The sequence below is a fragment of the Oryctolagus cuniculus genome, chromosome 1 (assembly GCF_964237555.1).
Source record: "Oryctolagus cuniculus chromosome 1, mOryCun1.1, whole genome shotgun sequence".
NCBI classification, from domain to species: domain Eukaryota; kingdom Metazoa; phylum Chordata; class Mammalia; order Lagomorpha; family Leporidae; genus Oryctolagus; species Oryctolagus cuniculus.
In genome coordinates, this window is record NC_091432.1 from 102,574,482 (window position 1) to 102,592,372 (window position 17,891).

The window sequence follows — 17,891 nt, forward strand, 5'->3', positions numbered from 1 at the left end:
TTAAACAACAGATCCCCACTCCCTCTTTTCCCAGACTCTGGTATAATTTTCAAATAAAAGATTTTTTTTCTGAAAGTAAACAAAAATACAATAATGGTGACATAGTCAAATAGTAACACCCAAAAGTCAATATCTAAACTTGACCTGTGAACATTTGGCTATTATACTTTGCTATATTTAGATCTGGGAGAATGGAGCCTATCTTTTTCATTTTATATGTTTACTTTCTTTTCCAGATTGAAATTCACCTAAAAGTTGTAGTTGTGTGTGTGTGTGCATACTCAAGTGTGTATGTGTTTTGGTCATCTATCCATTAATAAATAGAGCTAAAGAAATGGCCTATGGTTGTGTTCTCTCACTGTGCTCAGGCCCATTGCCAACAGAATCACACAAGCTTGAAATACTTAGAAATGCCAATGGTCACCAGCTGGCTTTGGAAAGAATGTCCCTAGGACTGTGGGCCTCCTGCAGGCATCAGGACCTTGATAAAGTTAGATGCATCAGCTTGCTGGAAGGCATGTTCACTGTTATCGTCTTTGTGACCCTGGAGGCCCCTTGCACAGTGCTTGACCTAGACTATGTAGTCAGAAGCAGGCTTATTAAATCAAAATGGATAAAACATAGGCTAGGAACTATTAACTGTTACTGCTTGGAAAAGCATGGCAACTTTCTCAGGTTTGTCTGGTGGATTATTTGCTTGTAGTGATAATACCTAAAAACTTTTTTTAAAAGATTTTATTTATTTATTTGAGAGGTAGAGTTACAGACAGAGAGAGGGAGACACAGAGAGAAAGGTCTTCCATCCACTGGTTCACTCCCTAAATGGCTGCAACAACTGGAGCCAGTCCAATCCAAAGCCAGGAGCTTCCTTTGGGTCTCCCACACGGATGCAGGGCCCAAGCACTTGGGCCATCTTCCACTGCTTTCCCAGGCCACAGCAGAGAGCTGGATCTAAGAGGAGCAGCCAGCACATGACCCAGCACCCATATGGGATGGTGGCACTGCAGGCGGAGGCTTAGCCTACTATGCCACAGCACTGGCCCTGCCTAAAAACTCTTTAAAAATATTTATTTATTTATCTATCTTTCTATCTATCTATCTATTAATTTGAAAGGCAGAACAACATAAAGAGAGAGGGGGCGAGACAGGGAGAGAGAGATATATCTTCAATCTGCTGGTTTACTTTCCAGAAGCATATAACAGCCAGGGATGGGCCAGGCCAAAGCCAGGAACACAGAGCTCCATCCAGATCTTCCACATGGAGGGCAGGAACTCAAGCACTTGGGCTATCATCCACTGCTTTCCCAGGGGCATTAGCCAGACTATGAACTGGAAGCTGAGTACCTGGGGCCTGAACCAGCACTCTGAAATGGGATGGGGGCATTGCAAGTAGCAACTTAGTGCACTGTGTCACAATGCCCACCCTGCCTAATACTGTGAACTCAGAAGGATTTGCATGCTAGTTCTTAGAAAAAGCAAGAAAGAACATGTGCAAATGCATTTCACTATTTAGTCAGGCATAGGGGAAGAAGAGTACCAAGGGGAAAGCAAATGATGACAGAGTTTAAATAGTTAGCCCATGAAGATGAAAAAATAGAGAACTAGTAGAGTTAGAGAAGTTGCTTTGACAGTGATTCTCTAACAGTTTTATCCAGATCATGATAAATATGTTGAAGGGACAGAGCTAAGGGCCGAGCTTTGAAGCTGGAGGTCCAGAGACCTTTCCAAGGTGAAATGCTGACCCATGAATCAGTCTCTTCTGAGTGCTGTTGAAGATGGTCCCTAACTTAGGATGGTTCAATTTGCCATTTTTTACTTTACAATGATGTGGAAGTGATATGCATCAGTAGAACCCAGCTGTACGTCAAGTTTTCAGTTTTCCTCTTTTCCCAAGTAGTGGGTTGTGCAGCAGAGAAAACTGCATCTCCCAGAAAGCCATGCGATCATGGGAGTAAACATCCAATACTCTACAGTGTACTGTTTTGCTAAGCTGTGATGTTAGGTAGATTAAATTACTAAATGTGTTTTTGACATTTTCAGCTTATCATGGGTTTATCGAGATGTAACCCCATCATTAAGCTAAGTAGCACCCATGATTGATTACTGTGGGTCTCCTTAACTTTATTCTTTAGGTAATGAGAGACCTGTAACATGACCTATTCTCATCCAGATTCACTATATTTGACACAGTTGCCCATAATTTTCTTAAAAATATTTTAATGGATGTAGAAACCTTTATCTAACAATTAGAGACTCTTACGTATCCAATTATTGCTGCCTGTGATAGTTACCCTCTACAAAGTCCCCATGAACACTAACTTAGCAGATACTGAATTATATTAGTCCTGAGGAAAATACTAGTTAAATTCCTGCAAATCTCTGATCATAATATTTTCATCAGCCAATCAATAGGTAACTGTTTCATATGTATTTCTGCGTAAAGGCACTTTATTTTTATATACTGTTGATTCAGTATGTTCTTGAATTCATGATCACAGTTGAATTCAGCACACAATTCATGGCTGGAGAAAGCCTAACACATCCTTCTTACACTTAGGGATACTAGACAGCACTTCAGCGTTATGCTTAGGGGCCATATTTAGATAGCAAAATCACCAACCAAATAAAGCACAAAAATGCAAAAAATGTGACACTGATTGTGAAAAGGACATGTGTTTATAGTAAGAGAGCTGAAACAAGATGGTAAGGTGTCACCTTGTTTGACTACAGCTGGGAATGTGTGCATTGGGCAACACAAATTTTTATTAGTCTGCACATGTCCTCAAATGACTGAAACCAAGATTATTGATTTTGGAGTCACAAATAAACTTTAGTGAGTAGGTGAATTCACAAGTAAGGAATCCACAAATCATTATCAACAATATTTTTCTGAAACACATATGGAACACATAAAATATTGGCTGCATTCTAAGTGAAAACAAAAAATCAAACAAAACTCAACCATCAGGGGATTGGTATCTTACCAACTATATTGTGTTTCTACGGCATGAATTACAAACTACAGCAACCCCAAAACACCTTAGAACTAAATAATAATGGTAATCATATAAATTTAAATTGTGAGATGTAGATAAATAGTAAAGAAATTTTTTTATATCTTTGAGTATTTTCATTTAAAAATAATAATGAAATTTATTGAGATAGAGTAAAATAAGTTAGAAAAGGAACAGCAAAGCTGACCAAAGATAACAAAAGAGGAGAGTAAATATACAATCATTTAGATCAATATAATCAAAATTAAATTAATAGACATATCTTTGGTGAAACTGATCATGAAAAAAAGGCAATACATAATCTTTAGAACTAAAAGTGATAATACAACACATTAGAGTTAGTAAAACAGTAATATATTTTTCATTTTGCCCACAAAACTTAAAGCAAATACAGAATTAACAGTAAATCAAAGGCCAATCCTATTATGGACATAGATTTAAAAGTCCTAACCAAAATATTGACAGACTGGACTCCAGGGAGATTAGATAATCATATAATATAATATGTTAAAATTATTTTATTCCAGGAATTTATGATCAATTCTGCATTAGAAAAATTTCATAATAATTTTATCACATTAATAGAAAGTTAATATATAAAGATGATATTTGCAATAGATTCAGAAAAATCATTTGGTAAAAATTTGGGTAGGGGCATGTGTTGGTATTGTGGTTAAGATACTACTTAGGATGCCCACATCTTATACTGGAGTGCCTGGATTCAAGTCCTGGCTCCACTTCTTATTCTAGTTTCCTGCTAATGTGTACACTGGGAACAGCAGATGATGGCTCAAGTGTTTGGGTCCCTGCCACACATACGACAGACCTGGATTGAGTTCTGGGCTCCTGACTTCAGCTTGCCCCAGCCCTGGCTGCTAGAGGCATTTGAGCAGTGAATCAGCAAATGAGAGATTTCTCTCCCCTCCCCTCTCTCTGCCTCTTAAATATAATAAATGAATGAATTAATAAATACACTTGATCAGCATAGCCCTGACTGTTAATGAACAACTTAATACATTATCCCTCTTAGTAGTTTTTTTTTGTCTGTTCTACTTAATATGAATGGTTTAATTCTGTAATTTATACACAGTTATTCTTAAGTGTTGAAATTTAACTGAAATGTGATCCCTGTTAAACATAAGAGTAGGAATAAGAGAGGGAAGAGATGTACAATTTGGGACATGCTCAAGCTGACTTGCCCCAAATGGTAGAGTTAGAAACATACCAGGGGACTCCAATTTAATCCCATCAAGGTGGCATGTACCAATGCCATCTCACTATTCCAAGTGATCAATTTCAGTTCACAATGGATCATAATGAAAGGACTAAGAGTCAAAGGGAGCACATAAACAAGTCTAGTACCTGCTAATACTAACCGATAGAATAAATAAAGGGGAGAGTGATCCAACATGGGAAGCGAGATTCTCAGCAGACTCAAAGAATGGTGGATGTCCTAAACAGCACTCTGGCCTCAGAATCAGCCCTAAAGGCATTCGAATCTGGCTGAAAAGCCCATGAGAGTATTTCAGGCATGGAAAGCCAAGACACTCTGGCAAAAAAAAAAAAACAAAAACAAAACAAAACAAAAAAAAAACCTAAATGAAAGATCTCTGTGAGTGAGATCCCAGTGGAAAGAACAGGTCTTCAAAGAAGGAGGTACCTTTCTCTGAAGGGAGGAGAGAACCTCCACTTTGATTATGACCTTGTCTAAACAAGATAAGAGTCGGAGAACTCAAGGGGCTTCCATAGCCTTGGAAACTCATGACTGGTACATAGGGAGATTACTGATGCCATAAACAGGAGTGTCAATTTGTAAAGTCAACAACAGGAGTCACTGTGCACTTACTCCTCATGTAGGATCTCTGTCCTTAATGTGCTGTACATTGAGGCTTAATGCTATAACGAGTACTCAAACAGTATATTTCACCTTGTGTTTCTATGGGGGTGCAAACTGTTGAAATCTTTACTTAATGTATACTAAACTGATCTTCTGTTAAAAAAAAAAAAAAAAGAAGAAATTATCAATTCCCAACTTGACTCTCGCTTGGATTAAACATGACAATAGGTCTGATCTGATTTCATCATCATTTAAAAAATCATCTATTATTTTTCACTTTATGTTTCTGTGTGGGAGCAAACTGTTGAAATCTTTACTTAATGTATGCTAAACTGATCTTCTGTATCTTAAGATAATCGAAAATGAATCTTGATGTGAATGGAAGGGGAGAGGGAGTGGGAAAGGGGAGGGTTGTGGGTGGGAGGGACGGTATGTGGGGGAAGCCATTGTAATCCATAAGCCGTACTTTGGAAATTTATATTCATTAAATAAAAGTTAAAAAAAATAAAAATAAATAAAAAAATACATAAAAATTTCTTTGGCAAAATAGAAACAAAAGGGAAATACTCCAAATGATAATATATTACAGTACTTCAAAATATTCATGAAAAAATATAATTGAAAGATAAGTTTACTTTGGGGCAAAAATTCTGAAATGAAATCTATGCAATTTTTTCATAACACACACTTTCCATAAACTTTTTGAAGATCCCCTCTAAGCAAGGACTTCAAAATTTTTTGCACCAAATAAACTTATTTTTAAATTCCATTTCCATGATTTTTATAGTTCATATATATATTATATTAATGATAATAAAATATGATTCTTTTTTGAATCAGGTTAATACTGCAGTGCCTAGAATCACTGTTTGCATTCAGCAGTGTCCTGAAGTTCCTAAAAATGAAGTGAGCGAGAGTTGTGCATGAGGCTTCTCTAACCTCTATAATCTTACAGGAACGTGGTAACTGTGGAAAGAAAACACGTCTCAGGCAGGTACCTCAGCCCTACCGGCTGGCTTCTGTAGAAGATTATGTTTTTTCCTATCTTGGTCTCACAGAGTGTGTATGAATATTTTGAGCAAGTGGGAGTTGAGGATGCTATTCCAGGATAGTTGTTTAGGACTCAATGACTCTCATTTGAGCAGCCAACAGTTGCTGAGCCTAGGAGGTTACTTGTGCTACATGTGTGATGGGTTCTGAGCTCATCTCCGTGTTCATGCAGATTCCTCCAGTGGACAGAATTATTTATCTGCTGTGCTCTTCCAAGAAAGTTTCCCATCCAGGAGCTTCCCAAGTCCCTCTGAGACTACTAACCCAGATTTCTGTTTTTGAAGGAATCTGTGGTTCTAGGACTGTGCAAGTTTCCTTGGTCTTGTTTACCAATCAATAGCTCTGGAATTAATTAAGCTTCCTGGGGAGGCTTTCTAGACCACCACTAGCATGGTTCCTTTTAAGTCATTGGAAATATTGGACTAGGCTTTGAAGCCTGACCATGATAATGAGATGTGGGACCTGGGGTGCCATCTAGGAAACAGCCAGTTCTTTTCATTCTTCCTTCCTGCCTGCCTGCCTTCCTTCCTTCTAAACATTTTTATTTATTTGAATGAGAGAAAGAGAGAGAGAGAAAGAATCTTCCATCTGCTGGTTCACTTTCCAAATGCTAACAATAGCCAGGCCTAGGCCAGGCTGAAGCAAGGAGTCCATTATGCAATTTTGGTCTCTCATTTAGATGGTAGGGGCCCAAATACTTGAGCCACCAACTGATGCCTCCCAGGGTACGCATTAATAGGAAGCTGTAATTAGAAGCAGAGCCAGAACTTGATTCCAGGCACTCTAATATGGAATGTGGGTGTCCCAAATGGTGTCAACTAGTGTATGAATTGCCCACCTACCCCAATGCATTCCTTCTCGAATGCTCATTTCTTGGATATCAAAGTCTTCAGATTTTCCTCTTATCTCAAAATAAATTAGAGATCTAGATTGTCATAGAAAAATTCTGATTAAAAATAATGCCAGCTAATTAAAAATATTTTTAAAAACAGTGTACCAGCCAGTGTTGATTGGCATATATGATTTATGAGCTAACAGTTGTGGTTCCTACGCTAGATTGTTAAGGCAGAACAGGAAGGGCCATATTTATCCTGCTTACTTTTGTATCCCTAGCACCTAGTATAGTGTTTAACGCAGACAAGAGCTCAGTAATTGCTGAATGATAGGAAAATAATCCAGTAACATTGTCAAAGAGAAAATGACAGGCGTTTAACTGAGCCTATCTAAGACACCATCACTTTCTCCTCTAGCTTTTCAAAAATCATTCCTTTTAACAATAAGAAATTACACCAACAGGCATAATTCACTCTTTTTCTTCTTTAGAAAACTAGGATGCTATCTATCTTACCTATTGCCAGTCCTAAGACTCCTTCTCAACATCTCTTTGGAAATCATTGGCATGGATACAATGATACTGTTTACAGGATTTTTTGAGTTCCTGGTCTTAATCCACTAAGGAATTTGTATTCTTTGGGAGCAGACAGATGATTTCCTTAAGTCTCTACGTCCATTTGGTTGATTTTATTTTACCCTTTTCAACATGGAGATAATTTCCTTGAAAAGGCAGAGGTGAAATAGAAATTTATCTGTGTTCTTCCCTTGCTATCCATTAACACTGCACCATCATTCCTAGGTTAATGTCTAAAATTATTATTGTTAATAACCCATAACTTAATAAATTCTGAAGAGTGATCACATATTTGGCCTGGAATACTGATTGCAACTCTGCCAAGGAATATCCTGGATAAAACTTGAACTTAGACCAAATAGGACAGATGGTTTCATTCATTTATTCAACAACTATTTATTGATCATCTGTTATATGTCAGGAAGTATGCTAGTCACTGCAAATGGTTGTACGTTTCTGACCTGAAAGAGGTCACAATTTAGGTGATGGGGAGCAGACTGGGTAGTAGTTGGAGAGGTAGGATAATCATTAACCAGGTTAGTACTATAACAGAAGGCAATGATTTTTGGCAATCAAAATTTTTAAAGGATTAATTTTCTTCTTTTATTGGGTGATAGGTTTAGTGTACTATACAAGGAATATACCTTGACTTAAGCAAAACACTATAATCTCTTACTACCCAATACGGCACCTAAAATGTTCTGAAGAACAAAACTAAAAAACATTTGCTGAAATGACAGTATAGCGAGGTAAAATTTTCAGTGAGTGGTAGGGTTGACTATCAAAAGGGTAATGAATAAAATATTTTTCATGGTGCTATGGGGTTCATCCTTGACTATCTTCTTTAAAAACCTATTAATATGTGGAAGGTATACTACAGATCATGCACACCTGTCAGGGAGATTGAGGGCTAGGAATGATACTTAAGATTTAAAGCAGTGGTAACAATTTGGAATGATAAAGTAGATGAAATGTAATACAGGCTGAGTTACTCCTTATCTAAAAATGCTTAAGACTAGAAGGCTTTCGGATTTCAGATTTTTTCAGATTTTGGAATATTTGTAGACACAAGTTCATAGGAAGATATCTTATGGATGGAACCCAAATCTAAACATAAAGTTCATTTATGTTTCATATATACCTAATACACCTAATTCTGAAGGTAATTTTATACAACATGTATTTAAATTTTTATTTCTTTTATTTATTTGAAAGGCGGAGAGACAGGGACACAAGGAGACACAGGAGGTCTCCTACCCAATGGTGCACTCTCCGGATACCTACAAAAGCCAGGATTGGGCCAGGTTGAGGCTTGAGCTAGGAACTCAATCCAGGTCTCCAATGTGGGTAACAGGGTCCCAACTACTTGAAGCCATCACCTGCTGCCTCAAAAAGGCATCAATAGGAAGCTGGAATTGATAGCAGGACCAGGACTAAAATTCAGGCCCTCTCATATGGGATGCAGGTGTCTTAACTGCTCTACCAAATGCCTGCTCCCAATCAATATTTTTCATGTGTCTGCATTTTTACTGCAACCTTTCATATGGGATCAGGTGTGGAATTTTCTACATGTGGTGTCACTTTGGCACCCAAACCTCATATTTTGAAGCAGCTGGAGTTTGGATTAGGGATGTTCAGCTTGTACATATTTTAAACTGTTGGATTGTATAATATGAGAGGCATAAGACTTGCATAAGCAATGATTCACAAGAAAAAGATCCTGAAGTTTTAGTTGACGCTGCATTCAATGTTAGCCTAAGATTGATGTGGTTAGTAAAAGTAAAATTTGATTTTATAAAAAAATAGATTTATTTTATTTGAAAGACAGAATTGGGGGCAGGGGGAGATCTGTCTTCCATCCCTTGGTGCACTCCCCAAATGGCCACAATGACCTGGGCTGGACCAGGCTGAAGCCAGGGGTTTCTTCTGGGTTTCCCATGTGGGTGCAGGGGCCCAGGGACTGGGCCATCTTTTGCTGCTTTCCCAGGTACTTCAAAAGGGAGCTGGATTGGAAGTAAAGCAGTCAGGACTCGAACTGGCGCCCATATGGGATGCTGGCGTTGCAAGCTGTAGCTTTACCTGCCATGTCACAACGCCGGGCCCAAAGTTAATGTATTCTTATACTATACTAACCAAAGTGTAGTATGAATTCACAGGAATGCCTCATCTTATTGTTATTCTTCTCTTTATTGCACTTTACAGATATTACTATATTTACAAATTGAAAATTTGTGGCAACTCTATATTGAGCAGTGTATTGGTATGGTTTTTTTGAAAAGCATGTGCTTACTTCTCTCTGTCACAATTACTGTGGCAATTCTCTATTTCAAAACTTTTCACTATTATTAAATCTGATGGTAATTTTCGGTCAATGGTATTTGATATTATTGTCATTGTTTTAAGGTACCACAAACCATTCCCCTTGTAAGAAGACAGTTAACTGACATGTGTATGTTATGATTGTTCGACTAATCAGCCATACCTTCCTTCTTTCTCCCTCTCCACCAGCCACTCTACTCCCTGAAATTCAACAATATTGAAATTAGGCCATTTGGTAAACATACAATGTCCTTCAACTGTTTAAGTGAAAGGAAGAAAAGCCATTTTAAATAAAATCAAGAGCTAGAAATCATTAAGCTTAGTGAGGAAGGCATATCAAAAGCCAAGACAGATTGCAAGCTAGGCTTCTTGTACCAAACCGTTAGCCAATTTGTGAACACACAGGAAAAATTATTGAAGGACATGAAAAATGCTACTCCAATAATCTCATGAATAAGAAAGTGAAACAACCTTATTGCCAATATGGAGAAAGTTTTAGTGGTCTGCATACAAGATCAAACTAGCTACAACATTCCCTTAAAGCCAAATCCAGAGCAAGGCCTAACTGAACGCTCTTCAATTTGACCCAGGTGAGAAAGCTGCAGGAAAAAAAAACTTTGAATTTAGCAGAAGTTTGTTCATGAAGCTTAAGGAAAGACGCCATCTTCACAATACAAATGTGCAAGGTGTTGTAACAAGTGCTCATATAGATGTAGCGATTTATCTAGAAGATCTAGCTAGGATAATTGAAGATGACAACACTAAATGGATTTTCACTGCAGATGAAACAATTCTCTATTGGAAGAAGATGCCATCTAGGACTTCCATAGCTTCCATAGTCAATTCCTGGCTTCAAGACTTCCAAGGAAGGCTGACTGTCTTGTTAGTAGCTAATGCATCTGGTGACTTCAAGCTGAAGCAAATGAACCTGTATCATTCTGAAAATCCTAGGGTCCTTTAAAATTGTACTAAACTTGCTCTGTCTGTGCTCCATAAATAGAACAATAAGGCCTGCATGACAGCACATCTGGTAATAGCATGGTTTAATGAATATTTTAAGCCCGCTGTTGACACTTGCTCAGAAGAAAAGATCTCTTTCAAAATATGACATGCATCAACAATGTAGCTCGTCACACATGAACTCTGAGGGAGATGCAGAATGAGGTGGATGCTGCTTGCTCACTAATACACCATCTATTCGGGATCAAGGAGCAATTCTGACTCTCAAGTCTTATTTAAGAAATACATTGTGTAAGTAAATAAATTTTGTATAAGTGATTCCTCCAGGAGATATGAGCAAAGTAAACTGAAAACCTCATGGAAAGAATTCAGTCTTTTGGATGCCATTAAGAACATTTTGATTCATGGGAGGAAATCAAAATAACAACAACAGGAATTTGGAAGAAGTTGATTCCAAGCTTCATGAATGACATTAGGGGTCCAAGACTTCCACAAAGGAAGTAACTACAGATATTGTGGAAATAGCAAGAGAAGTAGAATTAGAAGTGGAACCTAAAGATGTGACTGCATTGATACAATCTCATGAAAAAACTCTAATGAATGAGAAGTTGCTTTTTATAAATCTGCAAAGAAAAGTAGTTTCTTTCTGAAAAATTTATCTATGTATTTATTTGAAAGAGAGAGAGACAGGGAGAGGGGGAGAGAGAGAGTCTTCTGTCTGCTAATTCACTGCCCAATAGCCAGGATGCAAACCAGCACTCTAGTATGTCATTCTGGTGTTGTAAGCGATGCGTTGACCTGCTGCTCCACATTGCCAGCTCTGGAAGGTGTTTTCTTGAACCGGAATCTACTCCTAGTGAAGATGCAATGAACACTGTCCAAATGATAACGAAGACTTTATAATGTTATGGAAACTAAGTGGATCAAAAAAAAGTGTTAAAATTTGAAAGGAATGACTCTTATTTTGAAGTAAGGTTATCAAACAGCACCACATACTTCAGAGCCATCTCTGCTGGAAAGCAGCCAATTGATGCAGTCAACCTCATTGTGATCTTCTTTTAAGAAACTGCCATAGCCACCTCAGTCTTTAGAAACCACCACCCTGACCAGTCAGCAGCCAGCAACACTGAGGCAAGAATCTCCACCAGCACGGTTTGCTGAAGGGTCAGAGGACTTTTTCAAGCATTTGAAAACTATAGACTGTTTTAAAAGTAAACTGTGCACTTTTTTTTTTTTAAGGTATAATGCCATTGCCCACCTAATAGACTACAGGATAAACAGAGTGTGTGTGTATATATATATATATATATACACATATATATATATGCATGCAGTGGGAAAACAAAATATTCTTGTGACCCACTTTGCTGCTATATTTGCTTTATTGAGTGGTTTGGAGCTGAATCTGTGGTGTCTCTGAGATAAGCCTGTATGCTTGTGCCCACTGCTAATTTAGCAAATAGCAAAGTATATTAAAATTATTTGTCTAGTGTGTCTCCCACTTGATTGTGAAATTCTTGAATGTAGGGACTATAGCTTATTTAGTTATATATTCCCAGGATTTAGCTCAGTCTTAGAATATAGTTAATGTTCAAGAAATAGGGGTAGGAATTTAGCCCAGCAGTTAAGACAATGGTTAAAATGCCCATGTCCTACATCAGAGTATTGATTCCTGGCACCAATTTGTGTTCCCAGCTTCCTGCCACAGAAGGCAGCAGTGATGGCTGAAGTAATTGGGACCTTACCACTCACATGAGTGATCTGTACTCCTAGCTTTGGCCCCAGCCCAGCCTTGGCCCCTCAGGCATTTGGGGCATGAACCCATAGATTAGAGCTCTGTTGCTGTTCTCTCTCTCTTCCTGTCTATGGCTCTTTCTGTCTCTCAAATATTAAAAAAAAGAATGGCCTAATGACTAGTAATCATATAATATGTAGGGTTGTAGTGAACACATTAATGTAATTATCTAATTCAATCCTCTCAATACATCTATAGAGGAAAGTCCTGTTATCATTTCCATTTGACAGATGAGGAAATTGAGGCTTCAACATACGACCTAGGAAGTAGGACACACACACACACACACAAATACAAAAAACTTTCCTAAATCTTAATATTCAGAAAAGTTTGACTTTTTCCTTCAGGCTTTTTCAAGACAAAAATAACTTGTCCAAAGTCACAGACCTGTAAGTGGCAGAGCTAAGGGTTGAACCCCTGAAGTCAAGCTCTTAAACTTACATTCTTCTAGGGTTTGTTTTACCACATATTTATATAACAATAGTGGACATCTGGCATATCGTTAAATCTCTTTGTGGGATGGCTAAATCTCATATCAGAGTGCCACCTTCAACTATCAGCTCTGCTTCCAATTCAGCTTCCTCCTGATGTGTACTGTGGGAGGCAGAAGATAGTGGCCCAAGCACTTGGGCCCCTGACATCCACATTGGAGACCCAGTTGGATTTCGAGGCTCCTGGCTTCTGCCTGGCCTTGGTTGTTGTGGATAATTGGGGAGTGAACCAGTAGGTGGCATATCTTTGTTTGTCTCTCTGCCTTTAAAATAAACAATAATAAAACAGTATTTACATAATACTATGTGATTAAACTGCATGCCTCTGCCTCAGAGCATAAAGTTCGAGGAGACGTGGTTTCTTCCCCTGCTTTTTCCTCCCTCCTTCCTTCATTTCTTCCCTCCACTTCTTCATCCTTTGTCTATCCTTTTAAATCATTTAATCAGCCTATAAAAATAAATGCAATAAAATTGTTTTTATAAAGTATTTTTAAAAATAGATTTATTTATTTGAAAGAAGAACAGAAAGAGAAAGAGAGATATCTTCCATCTGCTGGTTGATTTCCCAAATGGCTACAATAGCTAGGACTCAGAAATGCCAAAGTCAGCAGCCAGGGACTACATTCAGGTTTCCCACATGGGTGGCAAGGACCCAAACACTTGAGCCATCTACCATTGCCTTCCAAGGCACATTAGCAGGGAGCTGGGTCAGAAGCAGAGCAGCCATCCCTGGAACTAGCACTCTGCTATGGGATGCTGGCATCACAAATGGTGGCTGAATCCACTCTACCACAACACCAACCCCTAAAACTTTGTAAAGAAATTCTAGCTAAGGGAAAATAAGGGTCCATAAGATGGAACTAGGGTAAGTTTACTACACAAAGCACAGATAGCAATGTCCTCTTTCCACGAAATTCTTTGTGACTACCCAACTCCATATTTATTGCTTCCTATTTTCATCTTCTATTTCTTATCTACAGGACACATTTGGCCTTTATCATACATCTGTAACAATTTTTTGGTGACACTTTTGTTTATTTCCTCAGTAATACTGTAATGCATCTTTTTTTTTTCTTGACAGGCAGAGTGGACAGTGAGAGAGAGACAGAGAGAAAGGTCTTCCTTTGCTGTTGGTTCACCCTCCAATGGCTGCCGCGTCTGGCGCGCTGCGGCCAGCGCACTGCGCTGATCCAATGGCAGGAGCCAGGCACTTATCCTGTTCTCCCATGTGTTGCAGGGCCCAAGCACTTGGGCCATCCTCCACTGCACTCCTGGGCCACAGCAGAGAGCTGGCCTGGAAGAGAGGCAACCGGGACACAATCCGGCGCCCAGACCGGGACTAGAACCCCGTGTGCTGGTGCCGCAAGGCAGAGGATTAGCCTAGTGAGCCGCGGCGCTGGCCTGTAATGCATCTTGAGGCAGGGATCTTCTTATCTTTCATATACATATGACACCTAATATATACTGCTTGATCCATAATAAATTCTCTATAAATATTTATTGAATTGAAAGGGCTTTCAATTATTAGGAGTTAATCAATATCTACTTACCGACTTTTCTCAACTCTTATGTCTTCTTTTTATTTTCCTATATCCCTAGAAGTCCAGAGGTGGCGGGATTCTTTATGTTTCTGCTCTAATACAGTCAACTACAAGTTAAATGTCTGCTTCCCCAACAGATTGTGAACTACCTGCTGACAAAATTTATCTCTGCACATTCTGAGGTCAGTTCCTAGTAAATACTAGGAGTCAATGGATGTGGAAGGAGGAGAAGAAGGAAGGGAGAAGGGAAGATGTTTTGTGTGATTGTTGATTATCACCAGAGGGCTGGATGGCAGAAGAAAACATTTAGGTAACAAAATTTTGTATCTTCAAAGAGTCTTAATGAGGGGGAAATACTTGATAATTCTTGCTATAATAAGATTTTAGAATTTGTATGTTTTTCTTTCCTATGCCCCTTTTTATGACCAACTTTGTAATTAACAGTATAGAACCATAATGCCTGGGATCAGATGCTGGTCTACTACTGTTTAGCTATACGACTTTGAGCAAAGCATTTATGTCTCTGTGCCCCAGCCTCATCATCTACGTAGTGGGGTAACAAAAGCACCTCCCTCATGAGCTATAATGTGGATTATCTAAAGATGTAATACTTAAAAATAATTTAAAATGCTGCCTACAACATAGAAAGTACTGTAGAATGTTTGCTATCATTATGACCCCTGTATTTCTGTTGTTTAAAGATTTATTTATTTATTTATTTATTTATTTATTTGAAAGGCAGAGTTACCAAGAAAGAGTGAGAGACAGAGAGATCTTCAGTCCCTAGATAGCCACAATGGCCAGGGCTGGGCCAGGCAAAAGTCAGGAGCCTGGAGCTTCTCCCAGGTCTCCCATGTAGGAGCCCAAGCTCTTGGGCCATCTTCTGCTGTTTTCCCAGGTGCATTAGATGGGACCTGGATTGGAAATGGAGCAGCAGGGTCTCAAACCAGTGCCCATGTGGGATGCCAGCATTCCAGGTGGTGGTTTTACCCACCATACCATAATGCTGGCCCCGACTGCTATTTTTGAAAGGCTGAATTTCTCATCTTGTACTGCAAAGTCTAGAATACCAGCTATTACCAAAGAGTCAATTGCCCTTTGAGAAGAACTGGAAACCCTCCAGGACTTACTTTTGGCTAGGGCACTCTGTACTTCCTGGAGTGATAGTGGCCACAAAAGCAATGCTCACAGGAGATAATGAAGTACCATATAATTGCAAAGTCAAGACTGTCTAGCTCCTAGAAACACCCAAAGGAGCTTGGTTTAAATTTTCACTGTGCTTGAGAGCATAATTGGTATGAAGCAGGCAAGCATCCAACTAAGAGATGGTTCAGGCCATGGAGAAGAGACTGTTGGGGATGAGAGGAAGGCCCCACAGAACACACTGACTCAGCTGTGACATTCCTGAAGGCGGGACAGAGGAGCTGGCTCCAGGACCCAAATCCAAGTTTACAAATTCCTTAAGTTAAAAGTGATGGAACAGAGGCAAGAAGCCGTGCTCCCTTTTTATTCCTGTAACAACTTAACTTGGTGTCGTCTTTTGAAGCTTACAAAAACTCTTTGCAGTACATTATCTTATTGATGCATCTGTGAAAGATAAAGGGAAGTGATCTTTATGAAAAATTCATGATGTAAACATAAGGATCAAAAGGAAGATACAAACTTTCTTATTACCCTCAAAGTGAGGTTTGAGACCCTCAAAGTCTTTCTCCTGTTATCCAATGGTGTACAGTTTTTCTTAAAGAGAAGAAAATACTATTAGTTTAGGTCTAGAAGTAGAGAAACAAATTAGGGAAATTTTGTATTAATGACAGGGTCATCTCTGCTAAGCAAGCAGACTCAGTCATGGGAACAAAAGTGGGACATGAATGTTGGGATTTGGCTACACAGCTCCAGCCTGTGCAGGGAGTCATAGACAACACACACTCTCCCAACCCTGTGGTTTTGCTGCTTCTACCCTGCCCCAAACTCTGCTTAGAATCCACGCTGGATCCCCTCCTGGAGTTACACTGTCTACTGCCCAACCCAGATGCTTTCATGAGTAAGTGCGAACTGAGGGGCCAAGAGGGGAGAAAATCAATCCAATCCAAGTTGGATGAACTGCCTTCAGTCAAGCACACATTTGTTGAGCTCGTTAGACAATAGATGGTATAAATGTGCTAATCCACGTATGTTAGCCTACTTCAAAACGTTTGTAGGAAAATGAAATTAAAAGGTAAACTTACTTTGGTACAAAAATTTTGAAACCTGTGGCCAGTGTTGTGACCCAGCAGATTACACTGCTGCTTGTGATGCTGGCCTCCCATATTGGAGCACCACCTAGAGCCCTGGCTGACACCAAAGTTGAAGTCTATCCACCAAATCCCACTGATGAGACCAATCCTTGAGTACCATTTAGGAACACAAAACTTCTGTTATTGGGTTCCTAGAACCTTATGAATTTTGTGCAAAGGCAAAGATCTGTTCTTGGATAGTCTGGGTTTACAATGAAGCTACTTATCACAGCAATTGGAGCATTTCAGTTGCGTTAGGCACTAACATTTCAGTGGAGCCTGGCTATAATTTCAATAACTCAGAAATAGATACAACACTGGGCTGGTGCTGTGGCACAGTGGGTTAAGCCACCACTTGTGATGCCAGTCTCCCATACTAGAGTGCCAGTTCAAGTCCCAGCTGCTCCACTCTGATGCAGCTCCCTGCCAGTGTGCCTGGGAATGCAGCAAAGATGGCCCCAGTCAAACCACGATAGCATTTCCTGGCTTCAGCCTGGCCCAGTGCTGGCCTTTTCAGTCACTTGTGAAGTGAACCAGCAATGGAAGAGCTCTCCCTATCTCTCTTTCTGTCTCTTCCGCTCTCTCTGTCACTCTGCCTTTTAAATTAACACATAAGTAAACCTTTAAAAAAAAGATACAATATTTAAGAAACCATTGCCAAGAATGGGCTCTGCTCCATGATCTCAGATAACATTCTGTATCTACAGTCCCCTGTGTACATCTGCACTGCAGCCAGCACTGAGACGGGCCCACGAGGCGGTTTTCTCAGAGAGAACAAGTGATTGCTGCTGAACGGAGGGCCTATTCCAGAACTATTATTCTGCAGGCTCTGTTTGCAGCACTCACCTTAGGAAGCTAATTCTTCTAAGTGATGCCTAGGCAAACTGCCAATTGTTTTTGCTTATCATTAATATGGGCTCCTGATCTCGTTGCCATGGTTACAGGAAACTCCAGAGTTGGCTTTCACTCCAATCAGGGGTCCTGTTGTTTATGGTAAAAGCTGCACTCTGACCTAGCTTTCCAATCAATCCTGTTCCATCCAGCCAAGGTCCCACACTCCTGGGCCTTGTAGTTTTCAAGGGCAATGCATTAGGTAAAGGAGAACTATTCTTAAAAAAAATAAATGATTGTGTATTTCTGATTAAGTGAAATGCTACTAAAAGAAGATATTTACTCCTATTGGGAACTTGGAACCCACTTTTG

At 39.3% G+C, this 17,891-nt stretch overlaps 1 long non-coding RNA gene across 8 annotated transcripts in view; it reads left to right on the top strand.

The window, feature by feature from the left end:
• The window catches only part of LOC103349468 (uncharacterized), an 87,590-nt gene that overhangs the window by 27,765 nt on the left and 41,934 nt on the right, over positions 1-17,891 (top strand). For 7 of the 8 annotated variants that reach the window (XR_011390540.1, XR_011390542.1, XR_007920662.2 and 4 more), the window contains exon 2: positions 14,553-14,725. This is a non-coding gene — a long non-coding RNA (uncharacterized lncRNA). Of the gene's footprint in view, positions 1-5,334; positions 11,800-14,552; positions 14,726-17,891 lie in introns of those variants that run through there. The other variant, XR_011390543.1, reaches the window with a different exon arrangement.